We start from the raw sequence: 14928 nt of genomic DNA, 5'->3' as shown, positions 1-14928 counted from the left end.
ACCAGGGAATCCGTGTTTTCTGAAAGCCTCTGAAGTGACAGCAGTGTGGAGCCAAGGTTGAGAGCTGGAGCAGCATGTCTTTGGGGGCGTGAATACAGAACCTCGAGCCTAAGTGCAGCCCACTGGTAAGCACCAAAGGCTGGGGGCTGTTTCTTACTCAGCTTTGTAAACACCCACACCCACCCCAACTGTAGAGTCAGTGCCTGCCCAGAGTGGGGCACCATAAATGCGGGTAGATGTGGGCCTTTCAGAATCACTTAAAGAGGGCCACCTGGGTGGCTCAGTGAGTTAAAGCCTCTGCCTTCTGCTTGGGTCATTGTCCCAGGGTCCCAGGGTCGTAGGATTGAGCCCCACGTCGAGCAGGGAGCCTGCTTCCTCCTCCCTCTTTCTCTCTCTCTCTCTGCCTGCCTCTCTGCCTACTTGTGATCTCTGTCTGCCAAATAAATAAATAAAATCTTTAAAAAAAAAAAAAGGAATCACTTAAAGATAATTTGTGATTGGGAATAGTGAGGATTTCTTCTTCATCTAGGGAGAGGATCCATTCCCGGGCCCCTTATGATGCTCACAGCGGTAATGAGAACCAGGAATGGGGGGGCCAGCAGGCCCGTCTGGGGGGATTCACAGACAAGCTGCTAGGGGCGGAGGCAGACTGAAGAGTAGAGGGGAGCAGGAGGGGGGCGTGTCCTGAGCTGGGCCTCGGGCCAGAACCTTGGGAAGGAGGGCACGGGGAGGGGAGGACAGAGACTGGTGTGGGAGATTAAGAGAAAATTTGAGGAACAAAGGGTTTTAAGTTTTGCTGCATTCCAAATGCAATTCCTCATTAAGTGTTTTCTCAAGAGGCTATGGTAAATATTTCTATTGCTCTTGCGCTGTTCTGGTTGCAGAACTGAGTGTGTTATATGTGAGTCTCAGCCTAGGCTCTTTGGCCTTATCCCCAGAAGCCACCCTCCTATCCTCTTGCACCCCCCTATCCCTAGGCTCCTCTGGAGGTCAACAAGGGAGGGAAGGTTGTTTCTGAAGGGCTCTTCTCTGAGTCCCTTAGGAAAAAGAGATGCCCAGATGTCCCATGGCTGGCAAGATCAGGAGATGGGGCCTGGTCATCTTGCCTTCCGCCCCTCCGCTCTGAGGCCCTTCTCCTTGGGAGGCTTCCCTAAGAGCTCTGCTGGGAACAGCAGCATGGGGACCCCTCCCTGATTTCCCAGAATGTCCTGCAAAGAGGGTAGAATAACTAAGATAAATTGGATTAAATTTGGACTTAAGGTCACTAAAGGGAAATTACTCAGAGGACTACATGGCACCCAGCTAGGGGTCCTTCCCATCTTCCTGTCATCTGCTTCTCAAGCTCTGGCTATCTCTCCTCTATCCCAGGCCTTCCTGAGAGCCCAGACGATGGAGTCTGAGCCCCAGAGACCTCTCCTTCTGCCTCAGATGTGTCATTTCTGTTGTTCTTCCTTTCCTGACCCTTCTCTGGGTGACTATCAGCTGAACTGAAGCCCCCAGTCCTCGCTTTGGCCCTAATCTCTGAGCCTATGGTGACAGTGGGTCAGGACAAGTCACCTAAGGCCCTCACTTGGGTTCAGGGAGTGTCTGGCATCTCAACCGAGCAAGTGGCTGATGGAGAGAAAGGTGGTGGAGAAAAGGAAGCTGTGTGCTGACAATGAGGGCAGCAGCAGAGGGGAGTTCCATGGCTAGTCCATGGCTATAAGAGTCCCTAACTCACAAGACTATTGTGAGAATAAAAGAAGTATCAAAGAACTCTAGCAAGGTCTGGCACATAGCAAGGGCTTCAAATGTTAACCATGCCTAGTTCCAATGACTAGGTGCTCGTGATGTGATCTGTCCTGTGCTACGTTCTCTGCTTGCCTCCTGCCCTCACTTGGGTACTATTATTAACTTTATTTTACTAGTGCCCAGGAAGTGGGATGTTCAGACTCAAACATGACTCTCTGGCCCCGAAATCTATCCTCTTAACCATCTCACATATGTGCAGAATTAATTAGGGTAGGCAAATCGCTCCTACAAATAACCTCCAAATCCTTAACATGATGAAAGGATCATTTTTCACTCCCATTATAGACCAATTGGGTGTTTGGGAGCAGCCTTCCACATCATGATTCCAGGACCTAGGCTCCTTCCCTTTAGAGCTCTGCCAGCTTCCAGAGCTTTGGAAACCTTCCTTGGGATCCTCTTCTTCAAGAGGGCAGATGAGGGGAGAGAATGTGGAGGATGGCACGAGATGTTTTCAGGGCCGGATCTGGAAGTGGCAGACTTTATTTCTGCCCACGTTCCTTTGGTAGAACTGAATAACATGGTTCCATGAAACTGGAAAGGCAGAGGAGGTTTCAGGAAGAAGAAAAATTGGGGGTACCACCATTCTCTGTTGCCAGTGAGTGTTTAGAAGCTCGTAGACATCCTGTGTCCATTTCTCCTAAGGTGGAAAGAGAGAGACATGCCCACTTACTGTCTTCCATGAAGTGGCTGAAGGTGTCCCCGCTGGGACTTTGTTTCAGGATCCAGGCTCAGGATGTCCTGTCTCCCTAGGAGTCCTGAGATGGCCCCAAGGAATGGTTTTGCCTCAAATAAGACTTTGTTTCCCCTTTTCTCAGAACTCTTCCACACCACACATTTGAAGAGATGTGTCAATCCTTGTTCTTGGTTAGAAGCTGAAGAAAACTAGGCAGAAGATGTGTGTAATAAAGGTTATTAGGTAGGTCACAAACTCTCCAGATAAGAAACCAGACTTGGAAGCTGCAGAGGTTAAAAGCCCACTCCCTTCCTCCTCTTTTATCTCCACTCCTTCCCTAGGCTTGGAACTTGGGAGAAATGTCTCAGGGAAAGATTCCCTTTCTGCCCTGGTCTCCTTACCCTTTATCATGCCCAGCTGTCTACCCTGGGACATATTCCCTTCTCCCCAAACTTCCTTCAGCTCGGAGGTGCTCACAGCTGCTGCTACAAGGCCCTCCCTCTTCTGTGAAAGTGACACTTACCCAACTACCCATCTATCGCCCATCGATTGATCCATCCATCCACCCACTTCCCCATCCCACACCCTGGATGCCTCTGTAGGCTCCTGTTTCTATGGTTACTCCAGGGCCTGAGTTTGCTTTGGGTTTGCTTAAAGATTCTCCATTCTAGGCTGTTCCCAAAACAGCCTTGCTGAATGGCTTGTGGGGTCCCGCCCTTCTTACAGGGCTCCCTCCTTACAGATCCCACATTGCTTGCACATTGGTCCATCAAGATGATCAGCTTCCTAGATTTAAAATAAAAGCTCTCTAGTATTTGAACAGAGAAGTGCTCTGGAAGTACAAGTTCTGGGAGCCTGCCACAGGAAACCAAGTGGAATAATAATAATAATAATAATAATTTGTAATAATAATAAAAGCTAATATTTACTGGACACTCACTATAAGCTAGGCACTGTTCTAAGGATTTCATGTCCATGAACTAGGCTAATCCTTAAAACAATCCGGTGGAGTACATTTCACGATTATCTGAGAGGAAACAGACACAGAAATATTGAGTAACAGGTTCAGGGTTACAGAGCTAACCAGCAACAGAGCTGGGATTCACAGCAAGACAATCTGACTGTAAAGATTTGTTCTTACACACCGTATTCATGACCTCTCTATAGACATTCCTTCCCACTCTGGGATTCTGGAAGCTTCCCTGATTCATTTTTTTTCAAGATAGGAAGTCAGTTTCTGAACACCTCCATAGCACTCATCTCTGCACTGGGAGTGACAAATGCCCATATATGAGAACCCCTCCTCCTTTCCACTCTTGACCCACTTGACAGAAGCTTTCAGTTGCTCAGAAGCCTGGGTGGGCCACAGCTGTTCTCAGAAGGAGCTCTCTGACCTTTCCTACCCTGAGCTGGTCTGTCTGTGGGCTCTAGAGGTTTCCTTGGGTCAGAGACAAGCTGCAGCTTGTCCTCAGAGGCCTTCAGGAGGGTGGGAAGAAGCAATCCCATCCGAGAAACGCAGCTGAGGGAAGACACAAGATGTTCCCCACGAGTGACAAAAAACCAATTCACACTCTTTCCTGCAGCCAAAAAATTAAGCTAATTTTTCATTTCTCTGCTTACGTGCAACTCAACTAAACATAGGCATCTAAGAATGCAAACAATGACTAGATTTTCTTAATTTAGGGCAGTTTTAATTAAATCTTGTTAAGATGACAGAGGGTCTGGATATTTTTATCATGGTAGGAAGCAATGTGATTGGGAATAGGTGGGGAACACAATGCTAGGAATGCCTCCTCCCTTGGCCATTTCCCACCCTGGACCAACCTCCCCAGCCTGCACCATTAAGCACATCTCCTGAGAAAAGTTGCAGTCCTGTTGGGATTCTTGTTTCCTTTGCTCTTGTTTTTATTCATAGAAACTAGCTTCCTTACACTGCACTCTTTCTAACTAACTGGAGTTGAAAAATCTGAGTAACTTAACAAAAAAAAAAAGTTTAAATTACAGAATTATTTTTGAGAAAAATTTGGACTTCCCAGAAGTTCCTAGCATAAATATTAAGAAACCAAATCAAAAGTTTCAAAGGTAGAGTCTTCTAGTACATTGTGCTCACCCACATCCAGTTCTCTTTTCCTTTGGGCATATGGCAGGATGGCATTTCCCCATCCTCCTCAAGTTTGAGGAAGTCATGTGACTTGGTCTAGCCAATGAGTTGTGTCTGGAGATAATGTGTCATATGTGGGCCAGAGCATTCGATGGCCAGTGTGAAAGGCTGTGGTGATTTCTTCCCCTGGTATTAGAGTACATATTGCCGTGATGGTGCTGCAAGATCAAAGTAGCCTAGATCCCTGAGTTACCACGTGGAGCACAGCTGCCCTGAATACTCCTGGATCTGAGGCTGACTTTGTGTGTTTGAGAGAGGCATTTTAGTTGGGCTATATCACTGATCTTGGAGGACAGTTGGTTGTTTCCCACAGCAGAGTCTCTTCTCTCCTGATGAATACAAGTAATGTTTTTCTAATAATCATTGTACAATAGCACCACATTATTTTAATTATTTTATATTAGATTATTTTGGAACTTCAAAAATCATCAGTTTTGTTTAGTCTGGAGCAGGGTGAAGTTTACTTTTGTTGGATCAGAATAAGATTGCTGAAGAACATGTTTAACTTATTTAAACAAAACTTATGTGTCAACAGGGGGTGTTTAAATTTACCAAAATTCCAGGGTAAGGTTAAAAGCAGCCTCTCAAAATAAAAGTAGTCAGACTGAGAGGTAGACTCATTTCTCAGAGAATTATGGGTGTGGGCAGGTCCATGAGTGAAAACATTGACTTGTAAAGAAGACAGTAAGTGAGTGGTTGGGAAATACTGAGGTGAGAAGATGTCTAAAGAAGAATTTTAAGAAGATTTTCTGTGTGATGTGCTGCCTCAATAAGAAAACCCCTGTTAAGATATATTAGGTAAGGTAATGCCAATCAGTATACATGTATTATGTTTCAAACATGATAGAAGTTTACTTCTTATTCACATAAAGTCCAAAATATTAGTTCTAATTGGTGGGCAGTTCAGTTCTCTTCCCAGTGGTGACTCAGGGAATTGGCCTCCTTCCCATAGTCAACACACCCTTCCAATGTTACAGGGCTCATCCACATTCGGCCAGGAGAAGGTGAAAGAGGACGAAGGTGGATCTGGGATGTTTCTAAAACCTAGACCTACCTAGAGGTGGTGCACCAGCATTTCATTGGTCAAAATCCAGTCACACCACCATTCCTAATTGCAAGAGAGGCTGGGAAATGTTATCTAGCTGTGCTGCCAGGGGGCAGAGTGATCAGGCTTGTGAAGAACCTCACCAGTTCATGTCACAAAAGAACTTCATTCTTTCGAAGTTGGATTTGAGTATGCTTTTAGAATGTAACCCCATGTAGAAAGAGCCAAAGGTGGACCAAACTTTGTGCAGGTTATATTTGGGGGTTCTGAGCAGGCCCTAAAGCACAATTTTCTGCATTTTAGATTAAAATAATAATCATAGACCTGAGCCAGATATATAACTTTGGGGATTACCAAATTGTAGGAATTATGATACAAATAAGTATAGGTGAATCAGGTACAAGCACTAAGAGCACAGGAAAGCCTGAGGGAAACAGTGGAACCTACTCTGACATTTAATCACAATTTTAGAAAAGAGTTTGTAGCACACAAAGAATTAAATAAATACGGGGCCCTGTGAATTGGTCAAATGGAGGATGCCTCCAAGAACTCTCTCTTGAGATTGAAAACTGGACATCAGCATTTCATCCAATCCTTGTAGACACCCAACTGTTTTAAGACACAAATGACTCTTATGCAAGGAGTGAGGAAGTTAATGCTGAACACAGTTGGACTAGTTCAAAGTCGTTGCCCTCCTCTAGCTGGGGCCAGCTCCCCTGGAGCACGACTGCTACCATGAGGCTTGCAATCAAGTTGGCTTTGAACTGTTTATACAAACTGACTCCTACTGGAAACATAAGAAGCTCACAAAAAGTTCTATGCAAGGAACCAGAGAAAAAGACCTTGAGTTGTGTTAGTAGTTCTTGGAGGATTTTGAGGATGGCAAGCCCTGAAGGCAGAGACAAGACCTTGTTAAATGAAGTACCAAACAGCAGAGATCATTTGAAGTTCTTAAGCCACCAGGTACCCGACTTAGTGGCTGGCCACTTCACTGCCTGCCTGCAAGAAAAGGGTAGCGTGGAAGCTAGGACTGATAATATTGAGTTTGTAATTAGGAATCTACCACCAGCACAGATGTTCTCCTATGCTGCAGTAGGAGGAATCGCTATAGCAAGTCATCCCCGAGGGAGCCATAGAAGCTGGCTTGGATAATGAGAAGCACTTGGATCAATCCTAGTGGGAGAAAGATCAGCAAGTTTTAGCAAAAAGTGCCTGAGCAATTTGAGATCTGATCTTAAACTTGGAGAGACTTCCTGAACTCCCTCTGTTGATATGCCTCACTGAGCCCGAGGAACAAAGAAAAGCAATATGGCACTTTCTGGAAGCAAGGTGGCATAATGGAATTCAAACTAGGGTAATCAGGATAATTTGGGGGGCCAGTGTGCATCAACTTGAGAAGCAAGATGGATGGGAGAGCAGTTTCCCTCATCCCATTCAAGAGACACCCAGATTCAGCCCAGGACTTAGGCTGAAGACAGTACCCTGAATTTGCTCCTAGGGGTGGTATGTTGGTCACACAGAAGCCATTTTTCAAGCTCTAGCATGAGTGAGACAGTGTCATCCTTAGGCTACCCTGAGCATTGGAATAAACGACATATATGTGTTTTATTTGTGGCCAGAAACAACATCTCAGCTTGTAACTCTGAGGAAATATGGTCTGTGGGGACTGCCAAGGGGCAAGCAGTCTGGTGGAAGAGGCTGGGTGGGTGGGCTCAGATGTTAATAATGCAATAAGTAATGGGGAGGGCATGCTGCAGAAGGGGGTTATGCCCACACTTTAAATCCCCACATCTCCAAACTGTCAAGAAAAAGAAGAAGGGGAAATATAGGCTGAATGAGGGTATAAGTTGAATGTAAAGAGAGACGCATTGGTCACTGTGACTGTGTACTTCTGAAAGGGAGTTATGCAGTTAATTTGTTGGCTCTGAAAGAGTTAAAGGATTTTATTACATTGCCTTCAGAGGGAGTGGAACTTTGGTTGGTGGCTTCTCATAATCACCGAAGCTAGAATAATGCAAAATCCTTGTGCTGCCTCATTTGGAAAGTCCATCCCCACATCTCCATTATCCCTCAAAGATTTAAGAGTTGAAGTTTATTTCTTTTGACTTTGAAAGACCAGATAGGGCCATGAGGACACTCAAATTTATGTGGGTTCCACATAAAATAAGCCTCATCTAAGTAATAAAACCAATTGGCCAAGCTTTTGGGGAAGGTGGTGGTGGATACTTTGTTAGTATGTAATTCATTGTAATAATGAAATGCCATCATAAAGACTATACTGCTAGAAATTTAGCTCCCCAATGTAGGACCTTCAGATGTACCAAAGCTCTTATGGATCTGAAGGTAAATGACTACATGAGAAGAACCATGTAGAATCTGCTTCCCACCTTTTCTCTTCCTCCTAGTGCCTGTACCATTTGCAAATGGCTTTGCCTTAGTAAACATGTGAATATGTGTGTGTACCTGGAGAAATTTCTTATTGGAGGTAAGGTAAGATGTAAGAGGGATGGTAGAAAAGAACACAGTAAGATCATATCAAAGACTCATTTAATATTATTAATTAAATTACACATTGTCAGCAGAGAAAGATGTTAATATAATGGTGTGGTATTTCTATCAACCATATCACTGAATGAGCAACAATTCAATTGTTTCTTTATTTACCTATATATCTAATCATCCACACCTATAAACCTAATTCTCAAAAAAAAAAAAAAAGGAAAGAAAGTAAAGAAAAGCATTTGAGATAGACAAAACGTATCCTATCTCAGATCTCGTTCCTTCATTTATTTGACAAATACTTATTAAGTAACATGCCTGAGCAGTACAGACCAGTAAAGAAGTAAAGAGCAATAAGATCATATTGTAAATGAGTTCCACATGTTAGGGATGCCCTGGGGGACCCCCTAAGCAAAGGGCAATCCCTAGCTCTCTATCCCATTATTTGTAGAGCAATGTGGAAATGAGAGAACAAGACTCACGTGTCTCCACATGTGTTTTCACAAGAGAGGGAGACAGATACTCAGCGTTTCAGTCACTCCTTGGCCTATACACACTCCCAGCTCTGACTTGTACAGAGTTTGAGTCAGAGACAGCCTTCTAAGATCTTCCAAAGCCATTTTAGCCAGCTGGTTTTTAATGCAGTAACCACCAAGATATTCCATTATTCTCTAGATCAGTGGTTTTTAATTTATCCCCTTTTCTAACAGCCCAGATTATAACTAATGTGGAAAAACTTAGGAAACACAAGTGCAGAGAAAATAAAACTGATTCAATGGCCTCCTATCCCAACAAAATCTCATTGCTGGGCCTTTGACTTGGGTCAGTTCTTTCCTTCTGGATGTGTAGCTCTCTCTAGCCAACAAAGGGACCAGTGAGGGAGTCTGAAAGACACAGGTTTGCCCTTCATCCCCCAGCCTGGCCTAGAAGGCATTTGGCAAAGTAGGTGGGGGGCATTGTCCTGAGCTTGAAGACAGCTGCGGATGAGTCAGAAAGGACTTCAGGCCAGTACAAGGTCCCAGAGCCATGTTGACCATGTTTTTTTCAAGCCTTAAATTGAAACACATGGTTTGACACGTGAGTTACAATAGGACAGAGAATCTGGAATTAGAAAATTCACGTTGTAGGGTGATACAGCAGCGTCCTAAGGAAGACTGGGAGGTTGGCTGTTGGTTGACTTAATGGTCCTTATGTCATATTCGGAGCACCTATCTACATGAAGTGACATGCACAGGGTCTTTGTTGGCTGAAGAACATTGCAAGGAGGGTGGCTGTTTTTTTGGGAAAGAAGAGAGAGAGATTGAAGGGTGCAGGCAACAGTAGTCATGGGCCCATGGTTGTCATGCCCCCCCCCAACACCCCATGTGGACAAGGGGCTTAGGAAGAAAGCCAAAGGGCCTGTTTTCATGAGGAAGCTGAGAACAGTCTGGGAGCAAACTGAAGTGCTTTGGGGCCTTACCCACCAAACATGAGAGACGTTTTTCTCACTTGTGGGGAGCCCAACACTGCTCTTGCTTCTTGTGGGTTGGTGACTCCACATACCCCAAGAAACGGTGCCTTTCTTTCACCCTAAATAGTATTCTCCCCAGGCCCCATTAGCAATGGATTCCCAGAAAGCTTCGGCTGAGTGAACAAGCACATGAGGCTTAGTAGACAATTTAGGGATGAGAGGTCCTGAGTGAAACATTAAGGTAGGTAGAGGAATTCTAGGTCACTGATGTTTATGAAGCTTACAGAAGCCTAGCCACATTACAGGAAAAAAGTAGACCACAGAACAGGGGATGTTTTCTTCCAAACACAAAATTGGGTCATATAGTAGGAGACATATTTGGATAATAGGATAAAGGATATGAATTTGGGGCTGGTCTGGAAAAATTGTCAGGACAGTATCAGATTAAACTGAGTGAAGGTTTCATTTGATTACCTCCCTAAACTCTGGTTAAATGCGCTTATGTATCCAGACTATTGTCTCAGCAGAAAGAGAACCCACAGTCGACTTTATAAAACCAGGAGAAGAATTGCCAGCCAGCCTCTGGCTTTGCCTTTTATGTGTGTGTATGTGATCTAACATTTGAAAGAGGCTGTGTCAGTGAGAACTATTTAGAATACAAATGATTGCTTAAACTCTCTTAAAGGCTCTAAGAATATATTTTAATCATTGAATCTTCCCCTAAGCCCAGCAGAGTTATTCATGAATAAATTGTTGTGCCTTTGAGTCAACAGGAATTGGGCAGACTTACTGAATTAATGGACCTTTCTCCTCTTCTGATCCTTTTCATGGCTATGGCAATCTGCGTTTCCACTAGCTTTGTGAAATGCAGATGGAGTATAATTTTCCCTAAAGTGATCTGTTCTACATCATTGAATTTCAACTATTTGCATTTTTATCCCAGAATCAAATTTAGCTTATTATTATTGTTGTGGAAAACAATTATAATCCTTTAATTGTCATGGCACTTGACAATTTAAAAAAAAAAGTCACAAATACTATTTAATTCTATCCTCACTATAACACAGAGGATGAAAGAGAGTAGGAATGATCAAATGTGCCTCCAACTCCGAACTGCTTCTCTTTTCCAGATGGTAAATTGAAGCCTTTACAGGTTGGGTGACTTGCCGACAGCCACAAGGATATAAACGGTGGAAGCAGGGCTAGAACCCAGGGTAGGCAGCCAGTCAGTCCTGAGTTCCGGTCTCATGGAGCCCTGTCTTCAAAGTCCATCGGGGGGCTTCAATCTCTTTGCTCTGTGGGCTTCCTGTGGATGAGGTACATGTAGTGTCCTATATAAGTGAGCACTTCATTGTCTCCTTTCTCCTTCAGGCTTTGAGGGATTTCAGGTGTCCTTTGGAGGTCCTGCACCCACCAGAGCTGAGATGGGAGGGCATAACATCTTCCTCTCAACCAGCCTGGAGGCCAAGGGACCAGCAGTCATAGCGCACACGCATGCGCACACATACATACACATGCCCACGTGTGGCCGCCTCTTCCATGCTGGACTTCAGAGCTGGAGCCAACCTTTGCCCTCATTGGTCCAACTCCCTTCTTTTTCATTTGTTCAGGACAACTAGATACACCACATCTTATTGACCTCCTCAGGGGTCAGAGGGCCCCCACCTCTATTTCAGTGAAGAATTGCATTCAGGTGCAAGTAACAGGAAGGCTCAGCCAGAGCCATTTTCACAGAGAAGAGGAAGCTGTCTGGTGCCAACTTCTGAGCCATTGTCTTGGTCTTTTCCTCGGGCTGTTTCTTGAGGGTCACATAGGACTGCTGTACCTCCCAGCCTGAGTCTGCACATACACCTGGAGGAAGAAGGAAAGAGAATGGGACACTGCTAAATGGCTTATGAACCTGTCCTTCATCTCTTTGGCCTGTGCTGTGAGTCCAATGAAGGGCTGCTCTGGGGGCAGGCCCCAGGGATGCCTGGCCAGCCCTGACCCTCTCCCTGGGGCAGCTATCAATGAAAGGAACTGATAGATGAACACTCGGGCTCCTTTGCCCCTGTGTGTGTGGGGGGGGGGGGGCATAATTCCAAAACATTTGTTCTGCACTACGTCCAAGAGCACCCAGTGGGATTAAGCTTCAATCTGGCCCACTTGCTTAATATTGTGTCTCTTGCTGGCTGCTTTCTTTCCTTGCACTGGCCTGCTGATGCCTTCCCATGCTGCGTCCCAATTAAACTACTTTCACAAGAACCATTGTCTTGGGGTCTGTGTTGGGGGAACCAAACTAAGGTGACAGGGAACCCCACAGTCAGAGAACAAACTGGAGTGTTGCCAATGAATATGTAGGCCCCCAGGATTCCAATCCCTAGCTGACAGCTTCCTACCTCCTCCCCTCAACTTGGGAGTGTCTGACAGCCCCTGGCGTCAAATGGGGAACTGCAACAAGACGGAGACCCACCTTCAAGTGGGAGGCTGTGAGTAGTCGTGGGGGGAGAGGCGGGGAACCATTTGGCTGCCCTCTGCTTCCCTCAAGGGTCCGCAGCTGTGGGAACAGCTGGGGGACAGGCTGATGGCTCCGTTTTGTGTTCTCCTTCACAATTAGCTCAAGGCCATGAAAGCTGTCAGAGAAAGGTCAGGACCTCCCTGGAGGCTGTCCTCCTCTTCTGGGCTGCAGTGCTCACTGCCGTGTGAGGTCTCCTCCTGTAGCCTTCCACCCAGGGGCCCTCTGGAGGGGAGAGAGCAGATGCTGGGCTCCTAGGGCTCTGCTGGGAAAATGTGCTCATCGGGGAAGATTTACAGAGAACGTGCTTCGTGTTCCTTCCCTGGGGAAGAGCAAATTCCACCTGGCAGCATCTCTTCTAGGGCTCGAAGGAGAAGGCACACACTGCCCCCAGGCATGTCCTTTTACCAAAGCTGGCCCTATACAGATGTAGCAACACACGATGCACAGTGCTGAAGCTGGGGGGAGCAGAGGACGCACGCTGAACTCAATGAAGGCTGCTGCCAGACCCAGGAGAGCAGGGCCTGCTTGATCCAGCAGACAGAGAGGAAGAGGGGGCCCCATCTGGCTGTGCCCTGCCCCTCCCACCAGACTCAGCCCCATTAGGGCAATGGGCCAGAGCCCAGTGCTGAACACTTTGGCTTTCTGAAAGAATGGATGGGGAGTTGGTCAGGGTTCTAGATCTGGTTTGAGTTAAGCATGGCCAGGATCATCCCTCTGCAGGGGTAAATGGGTTTGGAGAAAGGATTCAGGAGCCTCTGATTCAGGGGCAGGAGTGCAGGCTTTAGAGTTAGGTGGGCTTGGGCCCCCATCCCAGCTCTGCCTCTCACCAAGGCCCCTTGGGAGAAAAGAGACAATGGTAATGAGCCTGCACTTCAGGGTCGTGGTAAAGATTGGACAATGCCACATCTATGCAGCCGTGAAGTACATACTGGATGCTGAATCAGTGGTAAAGCTATTATTAACACTAACGATGTTTGGGGAAAACAGAACAAGGATAGTGTGATGTCATTTGTGTGAAGTTGTGTGATACTGATAGGAGGTTAATCAAAACATTAATAATAATTATTTCTGTGGAAGGAAAACTTCCAAACTCATTTTATGCAGCCAGCATCACCTTGATCCCAAAACTAGACAAGGATCCCATCAAAAAAGAGAATTACAGACCCATATCCTTGATGAACACAGATGCGAAAATTCTCACCAAAATACTAGCCAATAGGATTCAACAGTACATTAAAAGGATTATTCACCACGACCAAGTGGGATTTATTCCAGGGCTGCAAGGTTGGTTCAACATCTGTGTCAATCAATGTGATACAATACATTAATAAAAGAAAGAACAAGAACCATATGATACTCTTAATAGATGCTGAAAAAACATTTGACAAAGTACAGCATCCCTTCCTGACCAAAACTCTTTGAAGTGTAGGGATAGAGGGCACATACCTCAATATTATCAAAGCCATCTATAAAAAAACCACCGCAAATATCATTCTCAATAGAGAAAAACTGAAAGCTTTTCCACTATGGTCAGGAACACGGCAGAGATGTCCATTATCATCACTGCTATTCAACATATTACTAGAAGTCCTAGCCTCAGCAATCAGACAACAAAAAGAAATTAAAGGCATCCAAATCGGCAAAGAAGAAGTCAAATTATCACTCTTCGCAGATGATATGATACTATATGTGGAAAACCCAAAAGACTCCACTCCAAAACTGCTAGAACTTATACAGGAATTCAGTAAAGTGTCAGGATGTAAAATCAATGCACAGAAATCAGTTGCATTTCTTTACACCAACAACAAGACAAAAGAAAGAGAAATTAAGGAGTCAATCCCATTTACAATTGCACCCAAAACCATAAGATACCTAGGAATAAACCTAACCAAAGAGGCAAAGAATCTATACTCAAAAAACTATAAAGTACTCATGAAAGAAGTTGAGGAAAACACAAAGAAATGGAAAAATGTTCCATGCTCATGGATTGGAAGAATAAATATTGTGAAAATGTCTATGCTACCTAAAGCAATCTACACATTAAATGCAATCCCTATCAAGATCCCATCCATTTTTTTCAAATAAATGGAAAAAATAATCCTAAAATTTATATGGAACCAGAAGAGACCTCGAATAGGAATATTGAAAAAGAAAGCCAAAGTTGGTGGCATCACAATTCCGGACTTCAAGCTCTATTACAAAGCTGTCATCATCAAGACAGCATGGTACTGGCACAAAAACAGAAAAATAGATCAATGGAACAGAATAGAGAGCCCAGAAATAGACCCTCAACTCTATGGTCAACTAATCTTCGACAAAGCAGGAAAGAATGTCCAATGGAAAAAAGCCTCTTCAACAAATTGTGTTGGGAAAATTGGATGGCCACATGCAGAAAAATGAAATTGGACCATCCTTACACCACACACGAAAATAGACTCAAAATGGATGAAGGACCTCAATGTGAGAAAGGAATCCATCCAAATCCTTGAGAACACAAGCAGCGACTTCTTTGACCTCAGCCACAGCAATCTCTTCTTAGAAACATAGCCAAAGGCAAGGGAAGCCAGGGCAACAATGAACTATTGGGACTTCATCAAGATCAAAAGCTTTTGCACAGCAAAGGAAACAGTTAACAAAACCAAAAGACAACTGATAGAATGGGAGAAGATATTTGCAAACGACATATCAGATAAAGGGCTAGTGTCTAAAATCTATAAAGAACTTATCAAACTCAACACCCAAAGAACAACTAATCCAATCAAGAAATGGGCAGAGGACATGAACAGACATTTCTGCAAAGAAGACATCCAGA

The sequence above is a fragment of the Mustela nigripes genome, chromosome 3, assembly GCF_022355385.1.
Source record: "Mustela nigripes isolate SB6536 chromosome 3, MUSNIG.SB6536, whole genome shotgun sequence".
Classification (NCBI taxonomy): Eukaryota; Metazoa; Chordata; class Mammalia; order Carnivora; family Mustelidae; genus Mustela; species Mustela nigripes.
This window is presented reverse-complemented; position numbering follows the sequence as displayed.